We start from the raw sequence: 27,848 nt of genomic DNA on the forward strand, positions 1-27,848 counted from the left end.
TCTCCCATTCAATAGCTGCCTTTTCATTTTGTGGATGGTTTCCTTTGCTGTGCAGAAGCTTTTTTTTGGATGTAGTCCCACTTGTTTATTTTTGCTTTTGTTGCTTTTGCTTTTGGTGTCACATCCAAAAAATCACTGCCAAGACCAACGTCAAGGAGTTACCTCCTATAGTCTTTTCTAGCAGTTTTACAGTTTCAGGTCTTACATTCAAGTCTTTAATCCTTTTTTTTCCGTAGTTATAAACTGTTATTTATTTATTTATTTATTTTTTAACATCTTTATTGGCATATAATTGCTTTACAATGGTGTGTTATTTTCTGCTTTATAACAAAGTGAATCAGTTATACATATACATATGTTCCCATATCTCTTCCCTCTTGTGTCTCCCTCCCTCCCACCCTCCCTATCCCACCCCTCTAGGTGGTCACAAAGCACCGAGCTGATCTCCCTGTGCTCTGCAGCTGCTTCCCAGTAGCTATCTATTTTACGTTTGGTAGTGTATATATGTCCATGCCACTCTCTCACTTTGTCACAGCTTACCCTTCCCCCTCCCCATATCCTCAAGTCCATTCTCTAGTAGGTCTGTGTCTTTATTCCCGTCTTGCCCCTAGGTTCTTCATGACCTTTTTTTTTTTTCTTAGATTCCATATATGTGCATTAGCATACGGTATTTGTTTTTCTCTTTCTGACTTACTTCACTCTGTATGACAGACTCTAGGTCCATCCACCTCACTACAAATAACTCACTTTCATTTCTTTTTATGGCTGAGTAATATTCCATTGTATATATGTGCCACATCTTCTTTATCCATTCATCTGTTGATGGACACTTAGGTTGCTTCCATGTCCTGGCTATTGTAAATAGTGCTGCAATGAACATTGTGGTACATGACTCTTTTTGAATTATGGTTTTCTCAGGGTATATGCCCAGTAGTGGGATTGCTGGGTCCTATGGTAGTTCTATTTTTAGTTTTGTTTTTTGTTTTTTGTTTTTAATTTTATTTATTTATTTATGTCTGTGTTGGGTCTTCGTTTCTGTGCAAGGGCTTTCTCTAGTTGCGGCAAGTGGGGGCCACTCTTCATTGCGGTGCGTGGGCCTCTCACTATCGCGGCCCCTCTTGTTGTGGAGCACCGGCTCCAGACGCGCAGGCTCAGCAATTGTGGCTCACGGGCCTAGTTGCTCCACGGCATGTGGGATCTTCCCAGACCAGGGCTTGAACCCGTGTCCCCTGCATTGGCAGGCAGATTCTCAACCACTGCACCACCAGGGAAGCCCCTATTTTTAGTTTTTTAAGGAACCTCCATACTGTTCTCCATAGTGGCTGTATCCATTTACATTCCCACCAACAGTGCAAGAGGGCTCCCTTTTCTCCACACCCTCTCCAGCATTTATTGTTTGTAGATTTTTTGATGATGGCCATTCTGACCAGTGTGAGATGATATCTCATTGTAGTTTTGATTTGCATTTCTCTAATGATTAATGATGTTGAGCATCCTTTCATGTGTTTGTTGGCAGTCTGTATATCTTCTTTGGAGAAATGTCTATTTAGGTCTTCTGCCCATTTTTGGATTGGGTTTTTTGTTTTTTTGATATTGAGGTGCATGAGCTGCTTGTAAATTTTAGAGATTAATCCTTTGTCAGTTGCTTCATTTGCAAATATTTTCTCCCATTCAGAGGGTTGTCTTTTGGTCTTGTTTATGGTTTCCTTTGCTGTGCAAAAGCTTTTAAGTTTCGTTAGGGCCGATTTGTTTATTTTTGCTTTTATTTCCATTTCTCTAGGAGGTGGGTCAAGAAGGATCTTGTTGTGATTTATGTCATAGAGTGTTCTGCCTATGTTTTCCTCTAAGGGTTTGATAGTGTCTGGCCTTCCATTTAGGTCTTTAATCCATTTTGAGTTGATTTTTGTGTATAGTGTCAGATAGGAGTCCAGTTTCATTCTTTTGCATGTGGCTGTCCTGTTTTCCCAACACCATTTATTGAGGAGACTGTCCTTTCCCCATTGTATATTCTTGGCTCCTTTGTCATAAATTAATTCACCGTATATGTGTGGGTTTATTTCTAGGCTGTTCTGTTCTGTTGTCCTTCATTGTATTTCCTGTTGGGTATGAATGTCCATGTCTGGGTTTCTTTTGTAATTCTCCCCCAGTTTATTACTTTACAATGGTCAGGTGGCCCCCTGGAGTGGTTAGAGCCTCTTGAACTCTCACCTCTGGCCTTGAATAGCCTCATCTGTAGTCTCATACACAGTACACGAATGATCATTTTCTACATGTGCCAGGACATGAATAAGGTTGGGAAGCTCCTCTCAAGATCAAGGTTCATCTTGGCTTTGGGAATCTTGAAGGGTCCCTTACTGCCTCTATCCTCAGTATGTTTGCTGGACTCTCTCTCTAGTACCTGGTCACCAGTCCCCAGAACAACTGGCCCATCTTTAGACTTGAGACTGGCTTGTTTCACTCCTATGGCAGAGACTGACTTGGTGGTCACCCAACCTGCTTCCTCTCCTGGGCTTAGATACAAACTACGTCTCCCAGGCCCTTTCATCCAGGTGGGAGTGTGAGACTAGCTCTTGCTGATGGAGTGGAAGTAAAAGCGATGTGTCACTTCTGAGTCAAGGCCGCTAAGAGTTGTGTGCCTTCTCCATGCTCTGCACCTAACTTCTTCATCCAAAGTGTCCCTTGCATGTTGAAGATGGTTGCTAGGTCCCTAAATGACTGCCCTTTGTCCAGCTACCCCACAGCCTCTAACTGAATGAAACAGACTTTGGTGTAGATGAAAATAATTTTTTTATGGTGGTAAGCCCTAAGACTTCAGGATTTATCTGTTACAACAAGTAGCATTACTTACAGTAATCAGTGCAATTTCTTTGTCATAGACATTCATGGTGTTAGGAGCTGAACTGTGTCCCCTGTAATATTCATACATTGATACCCCTGGTATCTCAGAATGTCATTGTAAGTTCTTTAAAGAGACAATTAGTTTAAATGAGGGCATTAGAGTGGGTCCTAATCCGACATGACCGGTGTCCTTATAGGGAGAGAAATAGACCAGGGGTGCTAGTGCACAGAGGGACAACCGTGAGAAGAGGCAGCAAGAGGGTGGCCTCCTGCAAGCCAAGGAGAGAGGCCTCGGAGGAAACCAAGCCTGCCAGCTCTTTGATTTTAGGCTTCCAGCCTCCAGAACTGTAGGCAATTAATTTCTGTTTTTTAAACCGCCCAGTCTGTGGGATTTTGTTACGTCAGCCCTAGCAAACTAATAGACATGGTCAAGCCTCCCCATGTACCATCTTGTTTCCTTCTTATTTCCCAACAGGTTTGCTCATTAAAAATACTGTGAGCAACTGTGGGTCCTCAAAGATGCTAGTCTTCCCAGCTTTCCTGTCTCTGCCATTATTATCTCTTATGACCTGCGATCAATTTTGGTAATTCCTGTTCTTACATAAATCCAAACACACACACCACACATATTGCTTTTGCTTGATATTTTCTAATTTCATAATGGTCTTGGTATCCGAGGTTTATTCAATAAAAGTCTTTACCGAGGGCCACCCAGGATTTGAATTTAGCCCAGTCCGACACCCCACAAGGAGCTAATGGGTTAGATGAACACCAGTTCCAAACATTTCTGTAAGATTCTCCTATTACTGTCTCTCCTCCCCAGCCACTGCCTCCAAAGCCTGTCGCTAACAAACCTCCTAAGTGATAGGTTTCTCTGGCGCAGGATCTGTCTCCGGAGACCGTGAACATGAGCACCCCTGCCCGGTGTATGAGTGCAAAGTCAGCGGAATCACCCATCTCCCTCACTACACTGGAGCCAGGCCCTGCCTCTGGAATCTACAAACTTGTCGAATTGTGGCAACTGTCATGTTAAGCCAAAACCAAGTTTTGCTGATGGAAGCAAGATGCACAATCCAGGGCAGCCCACAAACCCCAAGACACCGCCTTGCAAAAGCTTTGCTCTGGCTCAGAGCTTTTGACTAGGTAACCACCTATTGATAAATGAAGCTTCCAAAATGTCCACAGGGGCCACCTGCTTGGCTAACTGCAAGTATTTTACATTCAACTTAGGGAAATTGTTTAACACAGCTCCCTCTACTGGGCTATTAGTCACTCTGAAGTTTTTGGTGTCATAAAACCTGGGAGAAAGGAACCAGCCCAGTTTCCAATTGAGGAACCAGCTGATAGAAACAATGAGGAAAGGGCATTGTCTGATGTGAGAATACTAGGGTGTGTATAAGTGGGATCCTCTGGGTTTTTGCCAATGCTTTTTGGGTGGTCTGCCACATTGTTTCCCTCTGCATCTCAGCAACTTGTCATCTGAGAAAAAAGGGGGCAGTAATCCTGACAGGCCTTCCAAAAGGTACAGGTTAATACGATTACAGCATTTTCTTCTAGGAACAAATATGTTTCCAAGTTTAGCTCCACAGGAAGTCAACAAGCATGAGAAACAACAGGGCAAAGGTGTTCCAGAAAAACAAGCCAAAACACATTCACAAAAGGGACCCTTTCAAAATAAAGGCAGACTGAAAGGAAGGCAGGCAGTTCCTCCAAGAGTCTGATCTGGGACATCAGTGGGAGTTCCAGGCTTGGACCAAAGGCCATTCATGACCTTTGTCCAAGTGCTACAGACTCTTAAACAAGGACAGTTCTGATCTGCCTCTTTCATCCTGTAACAGGAAGCTCTAAAGCAGGGGATGAGGCAAAGAAAGTCACTGAAAATGTGTCTCCTCTCTCTACAGAGCTCAGGGTCATCCTGGTCTCATTTGGCACGTGGAGTGAAGATTACTCTCAGCCCAGCCCGAGTGGAGTGTCCAGCCCCCTACACACATCTACATGTCTGCCCAGACTCCAAGTAAGCATTGCCTGTGTTGGGGTTTGAGAGAGTCCAATAAGGCAAATGGAGATCAAAATGACAGTGCTGATAAAAGCTGGGTTGGTGAGCGTGGCTTTAAATATATGAGCCAAGTGGCTTTCCGATCGCTCCCTCTGTGCTGAACTTACTTCCTAGGCTTTTGCTGGGAAGGTTACAATGAGTAAGTTCCTGGCAAAAGCCTGACTCTGTAAAGCTTACGGCACAGGAGGGCAGAAGGAACAGTCCCCGCCAAAGAATGACTGAGTCACTCTGTCCCAGTTCCCTCTCCTGAACTCAGTGATCAGATAAGTCATCCCTCTCCCCTCCCAGGGAGATGAATAAAGGGGTGGTAAGAAGCCAGGAGCAGTGCTCTAGCGAAGGTGTCCACGTGGTAGGAAGCATCAAGAGAAGGAAGTAAGTGTCCCCAACAATCTCCTCTGGAAGCCCCTGTATATACTCACCCTCCCTCCCTGTGTGAGGGCACAGGCGGGCACAAACACACACACACACACACACCACTAGCACCTCCCAAGAAGACTGAGTTTGGACTCCTCCCCATGCTTTCATAGCCTGTGATGATATCTATCACTGCCCTTAATATTCTGCGTCACCACTATTTTTCTTTTCTACTTCCTCCATTAGAGCTTGAACTCCTGGAAGTCAAGATTGTATTGCATTGCTTTTTTTTTTTTTTGTTCCACTTTTATTGAGAAATAATTGGCGTACATAATTGCTTAAGTTTAAGGTGTAAAGCATGATGGTTTGATTTCCATACACTGTGAAATGATTGCCGTGACAGGTTTTGATAACTTTAACCATCTCATAAAGAAACAATAAAAAGAAAAAGAATTTCTTCTTGGGAGAAGATTCATCTGGATTTTTTTCACTAATCATGATTTTAAGATTCTTCCATATTGTTGTATATATTAATATTTCATTCCTTTTGCTTGCTGAGTAGTATTCCATTGTATGGACATACCAGACTTTGTTCTTGGGTTCAGCAGGTGATGAATATTTTGTTTCTTTTTTCTTTTTTTTTCTTCTAGTTTTACTGAGATATAATTGAGATACAGGACTGTGTAAGGTTAAGGTGTACAGAATAATGATTTGACTTACATATGTCATGAAATGATGACTACAATAGTGTAGTGAACACCCATCATCTCATATAGATACAAAAAAAAAAAGAAAAAAAATTTTCATTGTGATGAGAACTCTTAGGATCTACTCTCTTAACCACTTTCAGGTATAACGTACAGCAGTGTTCATTCTATTGATCATGTTGTATGCATTACTGATCTCTGTCTCCCTGGTACTAGCACATAGTAGATGCTCAAGAAATGTTTCTGGAAGGGAGGGAGGAAGGAAGGGAGGGAGGGAGGGATGGATGAATAACATGAATAAAGAATAAAACTGTGGGAACCCAGAGAGGAAGGGCTTTTTTCTAGATACAAACTAAGGCTTTGACTCGGTCTAAGGGCACAGCTGCCTCAGTCCTGTGGTTATCCTAGAGCAACCCTGGAACCAGCCAGCCTCACAGAGGCTGCCAGAGTAGAGAGGATCTGAATCTGAACTAAATTCCTCCGAATGCCCATGTTTCCCGGGTTACATCAGTCCCCTGATGGATCTCCATGTCCTGGCACTGGTCCCTCGGCCTGAGTGTGGACCTTTCGTGTGGATCTGGTGAGGTCCCTCCCAGCTCCCCATATGCTTCCCACCCTCCCTCCTCCAGGCTGACGGACCTGCTAGTTCCTGGCTGGAGACCTGGTTTGAGTATCTCCAACTTGGGAAATGCAAGACCCTCTCACAACTGAAGTACAACTGTTAATAAAATATGAGCCAAATATTCACATACTATACATCATACTTTTTTCTTTTTTTGGCCTGTGTAGACTCAAATACCATCTTGCCTAGAGAACATAACATACTGAATAAGTATTGGTTGGATAATTAATTGATCAATGTAATTACACTGATAACAATTACACTGATAGCAATTACAGTGTAATTAAACATCGATCAATTACACCGATAACAGGTACAGTAGCTTAGACTTTGAACAAGGAAGACTGTGGAAAAGAGGTGCTATAAACCCCTACTGACTTTTCTGAGAAATGTGAGGCAGTGGTAAAGACACGAAAACTACCCCAACAGGCTTGTGTATGCGTTCCACCTCTGCCGCATCTTTGACATGTCCTATAATATTTCTAAATTACAGTTTGCTCTTCTGTAGTCTGGAGATGATCATTGTACCGACCTCATAGGACTATTCAATGAGAAATAAAATATAACAGCATAAAATGCTTAGTATTTTATCTGGCACATAGTATAATATTTAACAAAATGTTTTTAAAAATTGTAGGTGTTTTGTTATTTTTATGACTTAGGATTCTGGGGCAATGCAGGGGGCCAGGATGAAAGATCATCATGAGTTCAGGGGCCTGTGTCGAGGTGGTAAAGCCCAGGGTGACCCCATGCTGTGTCACAGCTCTGTGAATCTCCAGATGTGCACAGATGGAACAGTTTTCTGCAAAATGAAGTATAAATGGAGTCACGGGCGCTTACAGGAGCTCAGAGAAAAAGTTAGGAACAGAGGGTTCAATCACTATAGCAAGCTCGAAAAGAAACCCTGACGAGGAAACGTCGTGCTCTTACCTGGAGACTTTGCTCTTGGGCTCTCAGTCAAACTCCATCCTGTGAAGGGGAGTGGGGAAAGAGATAGAGACAGAGAGAGACCAAGAGAGACCAAGCCAACCCCTCTCATGCCTGCTGCCGGCCAACCCAGCTGTCTCTCAGAACCTGCTTCCCGCCTTGCTGGTGAGGAGAGATGTGTCCCTTGGCCCAGTAGCCATCAAAGGTCTTAGGGCGTGGAGGGATGCCTGCCAGGGAAAACAAAAGGACCCCGCCTTTTGCTGCCCGGGGAAATCTCTTGGGGATGCTGTAGAGTGAGGTCCGCCCATGTGGTCATGGAGGGAAGAAGTTCACCCACGCTGGGGACCTTGAGGGATGGTGAACTGCAGAGTTGGGGGAAAGCCCGTGGGCTATTTTAGGCCAGGTCCAGACTGGAGTCAATGGAGGTTTTGTTTATGTAACATCTGCAGAAGGGCCTTTGGAGAAAATGACCCCGGTCTCTGGGCCAGGGCTGCAGTGAGCAGGGGTGTGGTGGAAGCTTCCTGTTGTTCTTGGGCAGGCTGCCCAGCTGGTTTTGCAGCTCCTCTCCTGGAGCCATGGCTCCTCACTGCCTACTCCTTCCAGTCAGCCTCGCTTCAGCTACCTTCCTATGGGGTAGCACAGGCAGGATGTCCCACAGAGGGGGAAACTCAGGCTCTGTGCCCCACAGAGCTGCCCTCCTAACCTCAGGCCTCCCTGCCTACTCTGCGGCCTTGGATGCTTCAGGGTGTCCTTCCTGCACATTCCCTTGGCTGAATGGGTTTACTGTCAGATGCAGTGGTTAGGGAAAGGGGCAGGACCTGAATCCAGCTCAACCATTTGGTACTTGCTCAATCTAGAACAAGTTGTATAATCCCCTGTGTTATTTATTACAGGCAAATATGTATATAAATACACCAGACATAAATAATATATGTCAATTTCCTTCCTACCAGCCTTGCTCAAAGGCATTAGGACTATATTGGTATCTTTTTGAAACGCAGATTCCCTTGGTACTAACGTCTGAATGTTGTGTCCCTCCAAAATTTGTATGTTGAATTCCTAACTCCCAAAGTGATGGGAGTAGGAGGTGGGGTCTTTGGGAGGTGATTAGGTCATGAAGGTGGAGCCCTCATGAATGAGATTAATGCCCTTATGAAAGAGCCTCCAGAGAGATCCCTGGTCCCTTTGCCATGTGAGGATACCACAAGAAGTCTGCAACCCAGAAGAGAGCCCACAACATTTATATTGGCACTCTGATCTCAGACTTCCAGCCTCCAGAACTGTGAGAAATCCACTTTTATTGTTTATAAGCCACCCAGTCTATGGTGTTTTGTAATAGCAGCCTTAACTGACTAAGAATTAGGAAGGACTTTTTGAAGTTTAAGTAAACTTTACATACATAAAAATGTACAAACCTGAAACAGTTTTGTAAATCTGTTTACCTATGTATCTACCCATGTAACTACTAGTCAGATCAAGATACAGACTGTTTCCTTCACCCTTGTGTGAAAAGTTCCTTTGTGTCCCTGTCTAGTCAGTGACTTGCTCACAACCAATCTACCCTTCTTAGTCTGCTCAGGCTGCCATAACAAAATAGCCCAGACTGTACGGTGTAAACAACAGAGACCCATTTCTCACAGTTCTGGAGCCTGGAAGTCTGAGATCAGGGTTCCAGCATGGTTGAGTTCTGGTGAGGGCTGTTTTCCTGGCTTGCAGATGGCCATCTTCTCATTGTGTGTTCACACGACCTCTTCTTTGTGCACCAAGAGAGAGATCTTGAGAGAGAGAGCTCTCTGTTGTCTCTTCTTACAAGCACACTAATCCTATCAGATCAGGGCCCCACCCTTATGAGCTCATTTAACCTTAATTACTTCTATAAAGCCTCTGTCTCCAAATACAGTCACTTTGGAGGCTAAAGCTTTAACATATGAATTTTAGGGGAACAGAGTTCAGTCCTTAGCACAAACACCACCCCCCTCCTCCCCCAGTCCCTGGCTGTAGCCAATACTTCACTTATAATACTTCAAATCTGAAAGCAACCCAATGTCCATCACCACAAAAATGGATAAGTAAACATTGTACAAGTAAAGTCACACAATGGAGTATTCTGCTGCAATAAAAAAAGCATGGCTACTGGTACATAGGATCCATTCTGGGTATTCACCTGATCAAGGCCTTTGGTACTTACATTCTGATCTCTGCCTCCACTGCTCCAAAGGCTGGTTTGTTCAAACACAAGTTTAATTATTCCCTCACATTTGAAAGCAAAATTTCAAGTCTTTCAGGACCTTGGCTAACCACTCACAATCCTCCCACCATGGGGTAATGATGGAGACCCCTGCTCATAGCATGAGTGGTTTTCAGTAGAGCCTTGTTAATATGAAACATAGCTCTCTTAGGGGAGAAATTGACTTTTAATTTGGAATTTCTGTTGTTTTTATTAAAGAACAATAGGGTACCCACTTGACCAAGGAAAAAGCAGTTGTTTCAAATTAGCTATACTTTTGAATTAAGCCAATATTGGCTTAATGGGTTTTACCCAAGATGTTCTTCTATACATTGGAGGTCTTATTAAGTCTGAGAAAGATTGTGGTAGATTTCCACATGCATTGTTATTTGGCCTTACGCATTGTTATTTGGCCTTACACATTGTAAAGTATCAAAGTCAGTTTATTTTTAACAGTTGTGTTTTAACGGATTGAGCTAAAACTGTCGAAGAGGAGAAAAGATTTTTATAATAATCATCCCTTTTGAGGTGGGGAGTTTTAATGCACCAATATAATTTATTTTAAAGTGAAGGCAGCTAGAAGTTGAGATCTGAGATAACAAGCCAACCTGCTTGCAACTCTGCAATTCACACCCATTTCCGAGACTGGGTTTTCTATTCCTGGAGGTTTCATTCTGGTTTCTGTGAGTCTGGTTTTTTATCCAGGGGTCTTGCTTGCCTGCTGTCCCAATTTGCCTTTGGTTTTTTGCACTAAAAGGATATTAAAATGGCCAGCAACAGAGAAGCCAGTGAAGTGTAGAGGAAGGGTCTGTGTGTTAACATCAGGGAGACCCATGTTTTGGGTCCTATATCTTCCCCCTGTCTGGCTATGTGATCTTGAGCAATTATTCCAAGTCTCAGTTTCATTATCCATAAAATGGGGATGTTGATGCCTACCTCTGATTTGATAAGAATTTGGAAATAATATCTGTGGTGTGCCTGGCACATGGTGGTTTATTCATTCAAAAAATATTTATTGAGTACCTAACACGTGTCAGACTCATTAACAGTGGGGACAGAGCAATGAACAAAATGATCTCTGCTCCCATGGAGCTCATGGTTATTCAATAAATAACCACTGTTCCAATTGGTACATGAAAAGATGCTCAACATCACTAATCATCAGAGAAATGCACATCAAAATCATGAGATATTGTCTCACACCTATTAGCATGGCTATTATATTTTTGAAAACTTAAGTGTTGGCAAGAATGTGGAGAAATTGGAACTCTTGTTGGTGGGAATGTAAAATGATGCAGCCACTATGGAAGACAGTATGGAGATTCCTCAAAGAATTAAAAATAGAACCACCAAATGATTCAGCAATCTCACTTCTGGGTATTTATCCAAAAGAATTGAAATCAGGATCTCAAAGAGATACTAGCATTCCCATGTTCTTTGCAGCATTATTGACAATAGCCAAAATGTGGAAACAACCTAAATGTCCATTGATGGATGAATGGATAAGGAAAATGTGGCATATACATACAATGGAATACTATTCAGACTCAAAAAAGAAAGCAATCCTACAACATGCAACAGCATGGCTGAACCTGGAAGATTTGCTAAGTGAAGTAAGCCAGTCACAGAAGGACAAAGCCTGCATGATTCCACTCATAGAAACAGAGAGTGGTTGTCAGGGGCTGAGGAGAGGTGGAAATGGGAAATTGCTATTCAATGAGTATAAAGTTTTAGTTCTACAAGATGAATATGTTCTAGAGATCTGCTGTGTAACAGTACCTGGAGCTCACAGGACTGTGCAGCACATATGAAAACTGTTGAGCGTAGATCTCATGTGAAGTGTTCCTACACAATAAAAAAAGAAAAAGAAAAAGAAGAAGAAGTGTTCTAAATCTGGATTATGGTAATGTTTGCATAACTGTAGATTTACTTAAATTCATTGAATTTTATGGTATGTAAACGATACCTCAACAAAGCTGTTTAAAAAAAAAGTCGATGGAATATTATTCAGTGCTAAAAAGAAGTGAGCTATCAAGCCGTGAAAAGACATGAAGCAACCTTAAATGCATATTACTAAGTGAAAGAAGCCAATCTGAAAAGGCTGCATCCTCTATGATTCCAACTATAAGATACTCCAGAAAAGGCAACGTTATGGAGACAGTAAAGAAGATCAGTGGTTGCCAGGGGTGGGATGGAGAGGAAGGGTGAATAGATGGACCACAGAGGATTTTTAGGATGGTGAAACTACCCTTTATGATATTATAAATACATGTCATTATATATTTGTCCAAGCCTACAGAATGACAACACCAAGAGTGAACCCTAAGGTAAACAGTGGACTTTGAGTGATTATGGTGTATCAATGCTGGTTCATCCTGGGACAAAGGTACCACTCTGGTGAATGATGTTGATAATGGGGGAGGCTACATGTGTAAGGGGACAGGGGGCATATGGGAAATCTCTGTACCTTTCTCTCAATTTTATCATAAACCTAAAAGAGCTATAAAAAAATAATCTTATAAAACTTTAACAGCCCTATCTCCTTCAAGTCTGTTCAATGTCACCACTCCTCCCAAAACTTCTTTGCCTGCTCTGCTTTTGTTTCTCATAATCACCTAATATACTATATAATTTATCTACCATAGATAATCAATTCTAAGTTGCACAATTTTTTATACATTCTAACATACATGAAATCAGGATTTTTAAAAATAATTGACAGCAAGTATTAGCGTTCTGTCCTTTTTTCATGGCACACAGAATAATGGTACATCTTATATCATTGCCATCTTAGAGGTGATAAACTATGGTGTTATGTTATTGTTTCTTGGTCTTTTCTGCCCTCTAGAATATCAGCTCCACAAAGGTAGGGGTCTTTATTTCCCTGCTGTCTTCCAAATCCCTAGAACAGTGCCTGGTACATAGTAGATCCTCAGTGAACACTTGTTGCATGAATGAATGAATGATTGGATGTTGTGCCTGTTGTTAATAAACTGATAATAAAACAAAGGAACTGAAATGAAAAGACAAGATGAGTTATTAGTAGAACAATCTATTTCCATTATTTCCTCACTATTCTATCCCCCAGATACCAGGAAAAGAACCTAGTTAGGGAGAATGTTAGCGAGTCACCAAGACTTATCCTCCAGGGCAATAAGAGACTTCCAGAGACCTTTGGGAGGGTTGAAAAGAAGGTTACTGTGGTTAGTTAGCTCCGTCCCGGAAGCTTCTGTCCATACTGTCTCCCTCTGAAGCACTTATTCATGACGTTCCCTAGAGATGCTGGGAGGAGTCCAGTCCTGCAGGAAAGTGGCTAGAGGGTCCCCCTCGGTGGGCAGTTCATCTCTTCCGACAGCCCCCAGGGGTCCAGGAATCACCTATCCCCCAGAGAAGGCTCAGCCTTTTGGTTTTGTTTGCCAGTCACGGCAGTTGGCTCTCAGGAGCTGTGACATGAGGCCCCTGAGGTTGGGCTGCGGGTGGGTGGCTTCCTGGGTTTCTGGAGGGGCTGCGGGCATTCATTCCTGATGCCCAGGGGCAGAACTTACACCAAGGCCTGGGTATGCGAGCCTGGGAAGAGTTCATTCCTTGTTAGATGAGCCTTTGCTCTGGTTCACATTAGCTAACACTTACCTACCCCATTTCAGGCTGCCTCTTTATTTTTCCTTTAGTTTCAAGGGAGAGAGCTGATATTGTCCCTCCCCACGCCATCCCTCTAGAGCGGATGAGGGGGCTGCGAGTGGGGAAAACCCATTTAGGGGACGGGACGAGTACAACTTCCCATGGAATCAAGACCCCTTCCTCATGCAGCTTCAAGCTGCTTTCCCTTTTCTCTCTTTCTCTCAGCCACTCACCCATTAGGCACAGCAGCTGAGGCCCACGATGCTCTTAGGGCCCACAAAAGTGTTTTCATTTCTTTTAAAATCAAAAGGAAAAAAAAAAGAACTTTCAGGGGTAAAAAATGTTTTTATTTTATCTCACAGCAGCAAAAAAATGGAAATTTTAGGATTTCTAAAAATCGATGACATTTTGCCTGAAAGAAAAAATAAATAAAATGTTGCAGTATTTAAAGCTCTATCAAAAATTTTCATTTTGATATTGTCATGAGGAAGGAGCCCACGAAGGTCATATGGTGGCCCTGCTTGTTATGAAATCAGAAAAGTGATGTTGTCATTTCTGGGAGGCCAGGTGGCTTGAGAACATTTGGGGCTGCAGCAAATAGTGGGGACATTTAAGGGAAAAGGCAGGGTGGGACAAACATTTCTTGAGTGCCACTCTGTGGTAAGCCTGATGCATGGTATTTTAGGTACATTATATCATTGAAGCCTTACAACTCTGGGAGGCCATCTAACCACCCACTTTTTTTTTTTTTTCAACATCTTCATTGGAGTATAACTGCTTTACAATGGTGTGTTAGTTTGTGCTTTATAACAAAGTGAATCAGCTATACATATACATATATCCCCATATCTCCTCCCTCTTGCGTCTCCCTCCCACCCTCCCTATCCCATCCCTCTAGGCCATCACAAAGCACCGAGCTGATCTCCCTGTGCTATGTGGCTGCTTCCTGCATATGTCCATGACACTCTCTCACTTTGTCCCAGCTTACCCTTCCCCCTCCCCGTGTCCTCACGTCCATTCTCTACGTCTGCGTCTTTATTCCTGTCCTGCCCCTAGGTTCTTCAGAACCATTTTTTTCTTTTTTTTTTAGATTCCATATATATGTGTTAGCATACGGTATTTGTTTTTCTCTTTCTGAATTACTTCACTCTGTATGACAGACTCTAGGTCCATCGACCTCACTACAGATGACTCAATTTCATTTCTTTTTATGACTGAGTAATATTCCATTGTATATATGTGTCATATCTTCTTTATCCATTCATCTGTTGATGGACACTTAGTAACCACCCACTTTTATAACGAATTTAATGAACTACCCAGTTCACCTGACACCTCCCTGTATATTTCCCCTTTCTTAAAAAAGTTAGTTCACAGGTTCATGAATCCTTCTCAATGATCTTATCCAAATACTGTTTTGGAATCTTTTGAAAAATGCCTTTTCCTTTTTGATCCTTAAATTAGAACCAGCAAGATGTGTTTTGACAGTCCGAGGTCTGCCTTAAATTCCAAACAAGTTTTGACTGTATTCTAAGATGCACCTGGCATCTTGGTGGGGGGGGGGCTTGATTACTTAAGGCAGCCTGCCTTGGAGAAATGTGTGATTTTTACTGATCTTTTTAAAAAGCATATTTCAAATGTCCAAAGGTAATTTTAAAAACAATTCACAGTCAGATTTTGGTGGTGTTGGCCCCCATGCAAACACCCATACTGTCCACAGCATGTGGCCTACAGGCCATTCAGTTAGGGTAAACAGAAAACAAAGCCTACCCACTGGAAACGAAATCCTGTAAAATTTGGCCCTAGAAAAACAAACAGTGCTAACTCCAGGAGCTCTGGTCTCTTGATTGGACAAATCATTTCATCTGTATACAGAAACCAGGAAGGCTGACTCAAAGAGGTGACTTTGCACTTAATCTCAAAGGATAAGTAGTAAGTAGCTAGGTGAAGAAAAGGGGAAAGGTACTCAAGTACAGGGAACAGTGTAAGCAAAAGAACATGCCTGTTTGGGACCTACAGGTAGTTAGGGTACAATAGGAGAAATGGATGCATGAAATGAGGTTGGAAATGTGGACCAACTCCAGCTCATGTCCAGCTAAGGAGTTTTGACTTCCTTCTTTGGGTGATGGGGAGCTATTAAAGTCTATTAAGCAGAAGAGAGACATGATGGGGTTTATGTTTTAAGAAGACCTCTCTGGAAGTCCTATGGGGAAAGAACTGGGTTGGCAGAGAGCTAGGAAGACCAGCTTCAGAGGTTGCTCAGTAGAACTGTTGAAAGATGACAAAGATCTACAGAGTGACTCTGGGTGTGACAAAGAGGAGATATTTAAGAGACATTGGAGTAGCAGATTCTAAAGACTTGATGACCCATGGCGGAGGGTGGAGAGGGGACTGACTTGAGCAGAAAAAGATGAACATGACTCTCCCAAGTGTCTTTTGGGTAATTAAGGTAAATATATAAATTCATCCAAAGACTATTTACTAAGAACCTCCTATGTACCAGGCACTAATCTAGGCACTGGGAATATGGCTTTGAACAAAATAGGAAAAGCCCAACTGGAAGAGGCTGTAAATAAGTAAACAAAGAGATAGTAGAATTTCAGACTGTGTTAAGCCTTATGACAAAAAATAAAGCATGGTAAAAAGACGGAGCATGATGTTTATTTTATGCAGGAGACAAGGACTGATTCTCCAAGAATCATTAGGGCACAGGAAAGCCACGTGAAGATCTGGAGGGAAAGATATTCAGGCAGAGGGAAGAGTGGGCATAAAGATCCTGTGACTGAAACAAGGGGGGCTTGTTTGACAAACAGTGAGAAAGTCAGTGTGGCTGGAGCTCAGTAAGTTAAGTCACAGGATAAAGGAGGGTAGCAGGGGTTAGATTCTCACAGCTTTGCCCACCGTGACCGTGAGCGTGGATTTCATACGAAATGTGATGGGAAGCTATTAGATGGGTTTGGGTAAGGGAGAGACATAATTTGACTTATGTTCTTCTTGTTGATGTTGTTGTTAAATTATTCTGGTTGTGAAGTATAGAATGAATTTTAGAGATGCATGAATGGAAGCAGTAGTCAAGGCAAAAGAAAGCGGCAGCTGAGACTTGGGTTGTAGCAGTGAGAGTGTTGAGAAGTAGCTAGCCTTTTTGTTTTTTTGAGGGTGGAAAAATCAGGACTTGCTGATGGATTGAAAACAGAATCAAGAATCACTTCTTCACCTGGAAAAATAGGTGAATGTTGGTACTCTTTACTGAGGTTGAGAAGAGTTGGGAAGGAATAGATTTTAAGGCAATGGAGGAGGGAATCAAAGGTTTTGTTTTAGACATTTTTCACTTGGAAAGCCTATTAAACATCCAGGAGGAAACATGGGAAGACAGCTAGACACACAGGTCTGGAGTTCTTGGGGAAGGTTTGGGTGTAGATAAAAATTTGAAGGTGTTTGATGTCGTGAGATTGAATGAGGTCACAAGGGAACTGAATACCGATTGGAAAGAGAAAGTGGTCCAGGATTGGTTCTTGTTCACTCAAGATGGTAATAGTTGAGTGGAGAAGAAGCAGCCAGTAAAGGAGATTGAGAAGGAGATGACAGTGCCGGTAAAAGCAACTTCAAGGGTGGTGTCCCAAAGGCCAAGTGAAGAAATTCGTTTCCAAAAGGAAGGAGTGAGTTTCTATGCCACATGCTGTTGAGAGATCTAGTAAAATGAGACCTGAGAATAGACCACTGGACGTGGCAAGATAGAGATGATTGGCAACCTTGACAGAAGCTGTTTTGGCAAAGTGGTGGTGACGAAACACAAGGAGACTGGGAGGTGAGAAAGTGAAGAGAAGGCCCATCGACGACGCTTTAAAACGATTTGCTTTAAAAGAGTACAGAGAGATGAAGTGAGAGCCGGATGGGGACAAGAGGTCAAGGGGATTTGATCTTGTTTTGTTTTCACAGCATATTTATGTACAGATGGGAATTATCCAATAGAGAAGAGAAAGCTAATGATACAGGAGAAAGCAGAGGAAATTGCAGGAGTCAAACCCTTGACTAAGCAGGAGGATGGGATGCAGTGCACAGTGGAGGGATTGGACTTAGGAACAAGTACGATCCCACCTGTTGTAAGAGGAGGAACAGCAGAATGTGGAGGAACAGGTGCCTGGTCCTACCAGGAAGAGTCCTCTCCGGTTGGTTTTACTTTCTCAGGAAAATAAAGCAAAGTATAGTAAAATAAAGGAAAGGAAAGGAAAATAAAGCTGAGAGTGAGGAAGTAGAAGGGATGTTGGAATTTTGAGAGGCCGGAGGTGGGTAGGGGGAGTATAAAGAGTAGCCACGATATTTTTTTTAATTCATTTTTATTTATTTATTTATTTATTTTTGGCTGTGTTGGGTCTTCATTGCTGCGCGCGGGCTTTCTCTAGTTGCGGCGAGCGGGGGCTACTCTTCATTGCGGTACGTCGGCTTCTCAGTTCGGTGGCTTCTCAGTTCGGTGGCTTCTCTTGTTGCAGAGCACAGGCTCTAGGCGCGCGGGCTTCAGTAGTTGTGGCTCGCAGGCTCTCGAGCACAAGCTCAGTAGTTGTGGCACACGGGCTTAGCTGCTCCGCGGCATGTGGGATCTTCCCGGACCAGGGCTCGAACCCATGTCCCCTGCATTGGCAGGCGGATTCTTAACCACTGCGCCACCAGGGAAGTCCCTAGCTGTTATATTGAGAGAGCAAGTTGGGTGGCAGATGTATTAGGATTGCCAGGCAGTTGCGAGTGCTCACCTAAGAGATACACGGTCTTTAATTGTTTTCTAACTTTTTTGAAATTTAACTGACATATGACATTTCATAGTTTAAGGTGTAGGACATGTTGATTTGATACACTTATATATCGTGAAATGATTACCACAGTAACCTTAGTTAACACCTTCATCATGGCACGTGTTTCCCATCTCTTTTTTTGTGGTGAAAGCGTTTAAGAGCTACTCTCTTAGCAACTTTCAGGTATATACTACAGAGTTGTTAACTGTAATCACCACGCTGATCCCCAGAACTTGTTCATCTTAGAACTGGAAGTTTGTACCCTTTGACCAACATCTCCCCATGTTCCCCATCCCCACCCTATCCCCCAACCACTGGCAGCCACCATTCTACTCTCTCTCTCTCTTATTTTTTTATTTTTTTATTTTTTTAATTTTATAGCTACTTTATTTATTTATTTATTTATTTTTGGCTGTGTTGGGTCTTCGGTTCGTGCGAGGGCTTTCTCTAGTTGCGGCAAGTGGGGGCCACTCTTCATCGCGGTGCGGGGACCGCTCTTCATCGCGGTGCGCGGGCCTTTCACTATTGCGGCCCCTCCCGTTGCGGGGCACAGGCTCCAGACGCGCAGGCTCAGTAGTTGTGGCTCACGGGCCCAGCTGCTCCGTGGCATGTGGGATCTTCCTAGACCAGGGCTCGAACCCGTGTCCCCTGCATTAGCAGGCAGATTCTCAACCACTGCGCCACCAGGGAAGCCCTCTCTTATTTTTTTAAATGAAAGATTTTATGATGTGACTTGCAAACTGAACAGTTCCAAATTACTTCGAAAAACTTTTATTGCCAGCATTGACAATAGATTAAGTGGATAATGCAATAAGATAACTATGGGGAAGGACAGCTTAAAAGGGATACATTCTAGTTTCCTTTAAAAAAAAAAAAAAGGTTGTTATTCTATATTCACATAGCTCTGCGTATCTTCCTATTTTTTTCCATTCCTGATCACCTCCTGCACGTTGCCGAGAGCGCAAAGTTAGGAGCCAGGAGGTACTCACAGGTTTCAGTATTCTTGCTGCCCGCAGCTCTCCGGAGCTCTACACTGTTTCTAGGAGTCTGGCTTTTTTAGATTCCACATAGGAGATCATACAGTATTTGTCCTTCTCTGACTTATTTCACTTAGCATAATGCCTGCAGGACCCACCCATGTTTTTGCAAACGGCAGTATTTCCTTCTTCCTCATGACTGAATAATATGGTCTCAGTTGAGTTTAGTCAGGCTGGTTGTGTTTAACTCCAACCAGTTTAGCCACATGGGTGCAGGTGTAACGTAGGAAGAGAAAAAAAAGAGATGACACTTAGGTGGAGGGAGATATTATGTGGTAGGAAGGCAGAACTCAGCTTGGCCTGTGTTGGCTTTAAAGCATCTAGGGAGATGCAGGTAAAGCTGTCTGGTAGACAGTTGGAAATGAGGAGTTTATGTTATAAATAAAGGTTTGGGAATCACTTACTGATTCAGCAAACATGTACTGAGTGTGTCTGGTGTGCCAAACACCGTTCTAAACCATGGGATATAGCAGCAAACACACAGAATCTTTGCCCGCATACGGAGCTCGCACACTGGTGAGGAAAATCATCCTGTGTAGTTCAGAGGTTTCCCAAGAGAGAGACGTGGAGTCCAGGGATGGGTGAGATGGTCCTTTGGTATGTGGCTAGAAAATATTTGAACTTCCACTTCTATATTTCTTATCTCCTTAAACATCTAGTTTTATATGTGTCTTATTTTATAATATGTTAACACAATAGTACATCTATTATTACATAATAAATATGTGTATGTTGGGAGATGCATGCTCAAAAATTCTTTACTGACAGAGGTGCTTGATCAAAAAGACTTGGAAAACACTAGCCATATGTGAGATAGTAGAGGAAGAAGGATCGTAGTTAAGTTCCTCCCAAACTGACACTATTGAGGATGTATATATGGAATTAGATTCACTTTCTATTGGGCCCGGTCCCCGAATATCCCACCATGTGTGGGGAATTAACATTCCTAAGTGATGAGACTTCCAGAAATGACACAGGATAAAAATATCAAAAAGAATTTGATTATGATTGTGCTGTTGAGAAACAGGACAAGCTGCCGTGTGACACGGTGGACACCATTCGGTGGAGGCAAGATGATCATTGGTGAGGCTGGCTGTGGATGAATGTGGGCCTTGCGGGACCCCGTTGATTTGACAGAGAAGATTTGACCATGCAACCCTCAAGTGCCTTGTAACTCTAAGCATCAATGGGTATATGAACAATGAGCTGTGACCTCGGAATTATAATAATCTCTTTATGCAAAGAGTTGGATAGAAGAAGGGTGAATCATAGCCTTACATCTACAAACAGAGGGGAGAGGTGGCTCTGCCCAGACGGCAGCCAAGGGAGAACTGAAGAACATGTTAGCATTTCCAGCTGACTTCACGAGAGAGGGTACCTGAGGAGCAGATGTGAACATTTTGGTTTCTGTGGTTGTTATTTTCCTATAGTGGAGAAGAGTGACTCACGGTGTCCCCACGGCCTGATGAAACTCACCCTGGAGAGGCAGCTCAGAGTAGTGGAAAGTTACTCCAGGTTTACAAATAAGGAGACTGAAGCTCAGAGAGGCTAAGTCACTAGCCCAGAGTCACCCAGCTGATAAGTGGTGGAGCTAGAATTAAAGCTGGGGCTATCCAACTTAAAATCCCATGTTTTCTCTGCTATGTGGTAAATTGAGGACATGTCCTAGGAAAAACACCAAGGGCTGCAGAAGGAAGAAGCAAGAATGCATTCATCTAGAAAAGGTGGGCTGCTATAACGAAGAGAACCAAGAATTATGAAAACCAAACAGTGGTTTAAATGAGATGGCAATATTTCTCTCTCACACATAAACATCCAAATGTAGGCAACCCTGGACTCATATGCCAGCTCCATTGTGTTGGGGACCAGGCTCCTTTTAATTCTTGGCTCTGCCGTCACTTGTGGTGTTGCCTTCAGCTGCATGGTTGAAGATGGCATCGTGCCCACCGTATCCACTGGGTCTGCATTTCATGCCATAGGAGGAGAGAGAAGGGAGTCCCTGTGTCCTCTCAGTTGTGACCATCACTGCACACTTTGCTTCCGCTCCCAGACCCTCGGCCAGAACGAATCACATCACCACACCGAGTCATGCGAGAAGCGAGGAAACATCTTCCTTCCAGGGACCTATGTGCCTAGTTAAAGCTCAGAGCCTCTCTTTCTAAAAGAAGAAGGGGAATGGATATTGATAGACAACCAGCAGCCTCAGACCCAGAAAGTTACATCTGTTAGAAGAACAAGAAAAAGTACACAGATGAAGGATTTAGACTATTCTGACACAAAGTGAGGGAGGGAAGTCCAGGCCTGGGAAAGAGCCTGGGCAAGGGCAGAAGAGACAGGCCTCTTACAGAGAAGGGCTTGTAGCCAAGTTGGCTGAAGAGCTTAGTAGTGCACACAGGGAACGTTCAGAAACAAGGCTGAAAATTTTTGTCATGGGCCTTCAATAGATCAGGTGAGGAATTTGTACCACCTCTTTGTAGGCAAGAGATTGCAGGAGTATAATCAGAAAAAGTTATGATTAAGGTTGCACCTGTCAGAGATTTGTTCTAGCAGTTGTGTGCAGAGTGTAGATAGAGCAAAGGCAAGATAGGAAGCAGGGTGGGACAGTGGAAAAACGCTGGACCGCGTTCAGGAGGCCTGGCCGCAAAGCCCAGCTCTGCCACTAAGCAACTACTGTGCAGTGGTCATGCATGCAGCTCTGGAGTCAGGTCCCTGTGTTCCATCTCAGCTCCACCACATACTGGACATGCAGAGAAACCAGATGTCTACTGAGTGTGCTTAGCACACGCTGGGCACGTGGTGAGTGTTAGCTTGGCTGTGACCTTGAGTAAACCTCTCTCCTTAGTGAAACACAGATTCCTTAATTAAATGTTTAGTTGATTTCTAAAGCTACTTTTTGGTGTAAAATTCCCTGATTCTAAAAAATAAAATGAAATAAAATAGCAATCAAATAGAATCCCCTGATTATATGAGTGTAATACAACTATTTAACACTGGCTGAAGATATCTGAAAATAATATTTTAGAGCAGTTTTCTTTCCCTTGGGTAACATGTTAGTATTGATAAATTGACCTTCCCCCCAACCCCAAATTGAATTATAATGATCTGTTGATTAGAGGAAGAGAATTCTATTCAAATCATATTTTACTCAATGCAAAATAATGCTGCTAGTCCGGGACACTGAGGCAATAGTGCCACCCAGCTTTGTGCCTCTGTCTCTTATCTTAGAAGAGGAATGAGAATTCCATGTAACCCATTAGCTTCCTGAATCAAATTGGGAGGTATGTTCTTTATCACAGTCTTTTGAGGAAGCTACTAAAGAGATCGCTATGTCCAAATGCACCTTCTAGATAGATTTTCTACTTCCCAGGATTGGGAGAGCAGGGTATGCAAAGGAGCTACACCTCTGTAGCTAAAAGGGGTGGATGGATAAAAGGGAAACACAGGCAGCCAGTCTGATATCGTTTAGTCCATGTTAAGGGTTCAATTGTGTCCCCCAGATTCATATGTTGCAGTCCTAACCCCCAGTACCTCAGAATGTGCCCTGAGTTGGAGATAGGGTCTTTACAGAGGTAATCAAGGTGAAATGAAGCCATCAGAGTGGACTCTAATCTAATACAAATGGTGTCCTTATAAAAAAGGGAAATTTGGAGACAGACGTGCACATAGGGATAACGTCTGTGAAGACGAGGGCAGAGGTCAGGATAGTGTTTATAAGCCAGAAAACACCAAAGATCACCAGAAAACCACCAGAAACCAGGTGAGAGGGACGGAACAGATTCTCTCACAGCCCTCAGAAGGAGCCAATCCTGCCAACACCCTGATTTCGGACTTCTAGCCTCCTGAACTGGGAGACGATACATTTCTGTCATTTAAGCCACCCAGTCTGTGGTACTCTGTTACAGCAGCCCTAGGAAAAGAATACAGTCCTCATCACAGAGAAGGGGAAATGACCAGCACTTGCAAAAGTGCCTGGCACATATGAAGTGTTCAATAAATACTTGTTGGATGGATAAATAAATTCATGAGGAAAGTTTTGAACGAATCAATGACCTGCTCTCTCTTCAGGAATCCTCCCTCTGTTGTAAATTGCACACCCGGCACCCTTTCTGGAGAACGAGAGAGGGGAACGGGGGTCATGAGAGCAGGAGGAAGAAGAGGTGATAACCTCCATTTTTTAGCAATTCTTCCCAGGCTGTGGGACTCTGGGCTTGGCCAGTCATGCTCAGTCCAGGGAAATTGCCTAGGAGGGTTGACAAGCCACCATTTATTATTTACTATCAGAGCTCAGAAAGTAGTCATCTCTATAAATCCCCTTAGTTATGAAAATCAGCAGAATAGCTTAAAAAACATTTGGAAGGTTTGCAGACTGAGGGTAACCTCCGGTGTGTATTTTCAGAGCAGTTTTCCACTTCACTGTGAAAGACATCTGAGTTTCTGAGAAAATATAATCCATATGTTTCTGGCCCATTTATCCTGAAAACCTCAGGAAGTCTTGCTTTCTAAGCACCGTGCAAGAGAAATGCTGGAGACCTTTCAACCCGTTCTCTGCGAATGAGTTCTATTTCCTGTCGCCATCTTCACTGGCAAAATCTTCTGATTCAGTCCTAACCTGTTTCCAAATCTACTCTTAGAGCTCACCTGTGACTTTTCTAGTTGTTTCTTTTTCAGAGCACAGACCCATCTCCCAATGGGTCTGCCTTGAATGAACTTCACACACAGGTGATACAGTCCCAGCCCTAGGGCATGCTGTCATTTCCTAAATAGCAGAGATTTGCTTCATTTCTCTGACCACCTCTCCTCCGTGTATCACTTTACGGAAGGTGGTAGATGATTTCTTTTAGGCTTTTGGATATTAAAAAAATAATGCAAAATAGTAACACACCAAAAAGCTGGACAGGGTAAGAACTTGCTCAGTGTTATTAGAAACAAAGCGTTTGTCCCATGCAGGTCAGAAGAGGAGAATTTCATAATAAATTCTTATGTCTCCTGTTCAGAGACACATGAAGCTCTATTCCAGGAAAACTCCGGATTATATGAACCACATGGGACTGAGCGCTTTCTGTTTAATGCCTCTTACAGCTGGCCTCTTTGGGATTTGTTATATTCGGTTGTTCATTGTTTTGCGTAGGTAGGTAACTTCAAAACTCTCAAAAACCCCATCATTGTTTGTAAGCAGCAAAAAAGAAATTTAAATGAGAATTTTGTCTTTGAATTGAAAACATTTTATTTGTAAGAGATATAAGAGGGAGAGAAACAGTGAATGCTAAGGGCAGAAAACATATGGGTCTTGGGACAAGCTACAAAATGTGAGTAAACCAATTGCAGAGTCGGCTGACTCAGCTGCATGCTCACCGTGCTGTCATTCCCTTATAGACAAGGGGCATCACAACCCTGAACAAGGCACAGAACCTCGCAGTCTAAGGTCTTCTCAGGCTTAACTCCTGTATCGCTTGCCCACCCTGAACTGCACGTTCCCCACTTGAGAAGTGAAATCACAGTAAGCACTCTCTGTTCTGATTTGTGACGGTGAAGAGCAATTTGAGTTAGCAAAATAGCTGAAGTGCATTATTTTTTTAACCTCCCATGCCTAGTGTGGAATTAATTCACATTCCTCATTTCATGATGTATTATTGTAAGTTGTCCTTGGGCAGTCCCTTCCATTCTTCTTCCTTCCTTCCATTTTCCTTTCTTCCTTACTTCTTACCTTTTATCTCCCTTCCATATCACCATCCATTCTAACATGTTATATGTGTTTTTGTATGTACGTGTTTTTGCAAAATGAATAACGTGCTTTTGTACATATGCATTTTAGTTTTGCACGTTGTATTGTGTTATAGATCTTATGATACGCGACATCAGCATTTAGTCATCTGCTGTCCCAGGGATGGATGTGCAGACTGCCTTCAACAATTCAACCCACAAATAAGCCTGTTATGAATTCATTTATTCAACAAATATTTATATGAGTCTCTACTATGTTTCAAGTGTGGTTCTAGGTACTTAGGATATATCCAAAAAAAAAAGGCAGATAAAAATTCCTCTACTTTTAGAGTTTATAATCTAGCAGAGAGAGAAAATAAATTAAAAGATAATAAATAAGTAAATTACATAATATGTTAGAAAGTGATAAATGTGACATGGAAAGAGAAAAGGTAGATCAGGGTAGGCAGGATTAGTGCTGTGGGGAAGGGGCGGGCAGCAATTTAAATAGTCTGTCAGGGTAGTCATTTGAGCACAGAGAGGAAGGAGATGGGGGGGAAAATCATGCAGAGACCTGGGGGAAGGGAGATTCAGGGAACCGGTACAGCCATTGCAAAGCCTTCAAAATTAGAACATGTTCAGGGTACGGCAGGAAGGCAAAGTGACTGGAGCAGAGTGAGCAAGGTAGAGAGCAGTAGGAAATGAGGACAGACCATGTAAGGCCTTGGAGGGCACTTTTGATTTTGATCTTAGGTGAGGAAACTTTGGAGTTTATTGAGCAAGAAAGTGTCATGATCTGATTTGTATTTTAAAAGGATTGCTCTGGCTGACATGTTCAGAAAAGACTGCATGAAAAACAAGGGTGAAAGCAGAGATTCTGGTTAGAAGGCTTTTGTAATAATATGAGCACAGGATGGTGATGGATGAGATCAGAATGGAAGCGGTAAAGATGGCGAGAGGTAGCTAGATTTTTTTTTTTAACATCTTTATTGGAGTAAAGTTGCTTTACAGTGTTGTGTTAGTTTCTGCTTTATAACAAAGTGAATCAGCTATACATATACATATATCCCCATATCCCCTCCCTCTTGCGTCTCCCTCCCACTCTCCCTATCCCACCCATCTAGGTGGTCACAAATCACCGAGCTGATCTCCCTGTGCTATGTGGCTGCGTTCAACCAGCTATCTGTCTTACATTTGGTAATGTATATATGTCCATGCCATTCTCTCACTTCATCCCACCTTACCCCCCCGCCGCCATGTCCTTAAGTCCTTTCTCTACGTTTCCATCTTTATTCCTGTCCTGCCCCTAGGTTCTTCAGAACCATTTTTTTTAGATTCCATATATATGTGCTGGCATATGGTATTTGCTTTTCTCTTTCTGACTTCACTCTGTATGACACGCTCTAGGTCCATCCACCTCACTACACATAACTCAATTTCATTTCTTTTTATGGCTGAGTAATATTCCATTGTATATATGTGCCACATCTTCTTTATCCATTCATCTGCCAGTGGATACTTAGGTTGCTTCCATGTCCTGTCTATTGTAAATAGAGCTGCAGTGAACATTTTGGTACATGACTCTTTTTGAATTATGGTTTTCTCAGGGTATATGCCCAGTAGTGGGATTGCTGGGTCCTATGGTAGTTCTATTTTTAGTTTTTTAAGGAACCTCCATACTGTTCTCCATAGTGGCTGTATCAATTTACATTCCCACCAAAAGTGCAAGGGGGTTGCCTTTTCTCCACACCCTCTCCAGCATTTATTGTTCGTAGGTTTTTTTTTTAACATCTTTATTGGAGTATAATTGCTTAACAATGGTGTGTTAGTTTCCGCTTTATAACAAAGTGAATCAGTTATACATATACATATGTCCCCATATCTCTACCCTCTTGCATCTCCCTCCCTCCCACCCTACCTATCCCACCCCTGTAGCTCGTCACAAAGCACCGAGCTGATCTCCCTGTGCTATGCGGCTGTTTTCCACTAGCTATCTATTTTACGTTTGGTAGTGTATATATGTCCATGCCACTCTCTCACTTTGTCCCAGCTTACCCTTCCCCCTCCCCATATCCTCAAGTCCATTCTCTAGTAGGTCTGTGTCTTTACTCCCGTCTTACCCCTAGGTTCTTCATGACCATTTTTTTGTTTTTGTTTTTAGATTCCATATATATGTGTTAGCATACGGTATTTGTTTTTCTCTTTCTGACTTACTTCACCCTGTATGACAGATTCTAGGTCCATCCACCTCACTACAAATATCTCAATTTCAGTTTTTTTTATGCTGAGTAATATTCCATTGTATATATGTGCCACATCTTCTTTATCCATTCATCTGTCGATGGACACTTAGGTTGCTTCCGTGTCCTGGCTATTGTAAATAGAGCTGCAATGAACATTTTGGTACATGACACTTTTTGAATTATAGTTTTCTCAGGGTATATGCCCAATAGTGGGATTGCTGGGTCGTATGGTATTTCTATTTTTAGTTTTTTAAGGAACCTCCATACTGTTCTCCATAGTAGCTGTATCAATTTACATTCTCACCAACAGTGCAACAGGGTTCCCTTTTCTCCACACCCTCTCCAGCATTTATTGTTTGTAGATTTTTTGATGATGGCCATTCTGACCAGTGTGAGGTGATATCTCATTGTAGTTTTGATTTGCATTTCTCTAATGATTAATGATGTTGAGCATTCTTTCATGTGTCTGTTGGCAATCTGTATATCTTCTTTGGAGAAATGTCTAGTTAGGTCTTCTGCCCATTTTTGGATTGGGTTCTTTGTTTTTTGATATTGAGGTGCATGAGCTGCTTGTAAATTTTGGAGATTAATCCTTTGTCAGTTGCTTCATGTGTAAATATTTTCTCCCATTCTGAGGGCTGTCTTTTTGTCTTGTTTATGGTTTCCTTTGCTGTGCAAAAGCTTTTAAGTTTCATTAGGTCCCATTTGTTTATTTGTGTTTTTATTTCTATTTCT

The sequence above is a fragment of the Balaenoptera acutorostrata genome, chromosome 5 (genome assembly GCF_949987535.1).
Source record: "Balaenoptera acutorostrata chromosome 5, mBalAcu1.1, whole genome shotgun sequence".
NCBI classification, from domain to species: Eukaryota; Metazoa; Chordata; class Mammalia; order Artiodactyla; family Balaenopteridae; genus Balaenoptera; species Balaenoptera acutorostrata.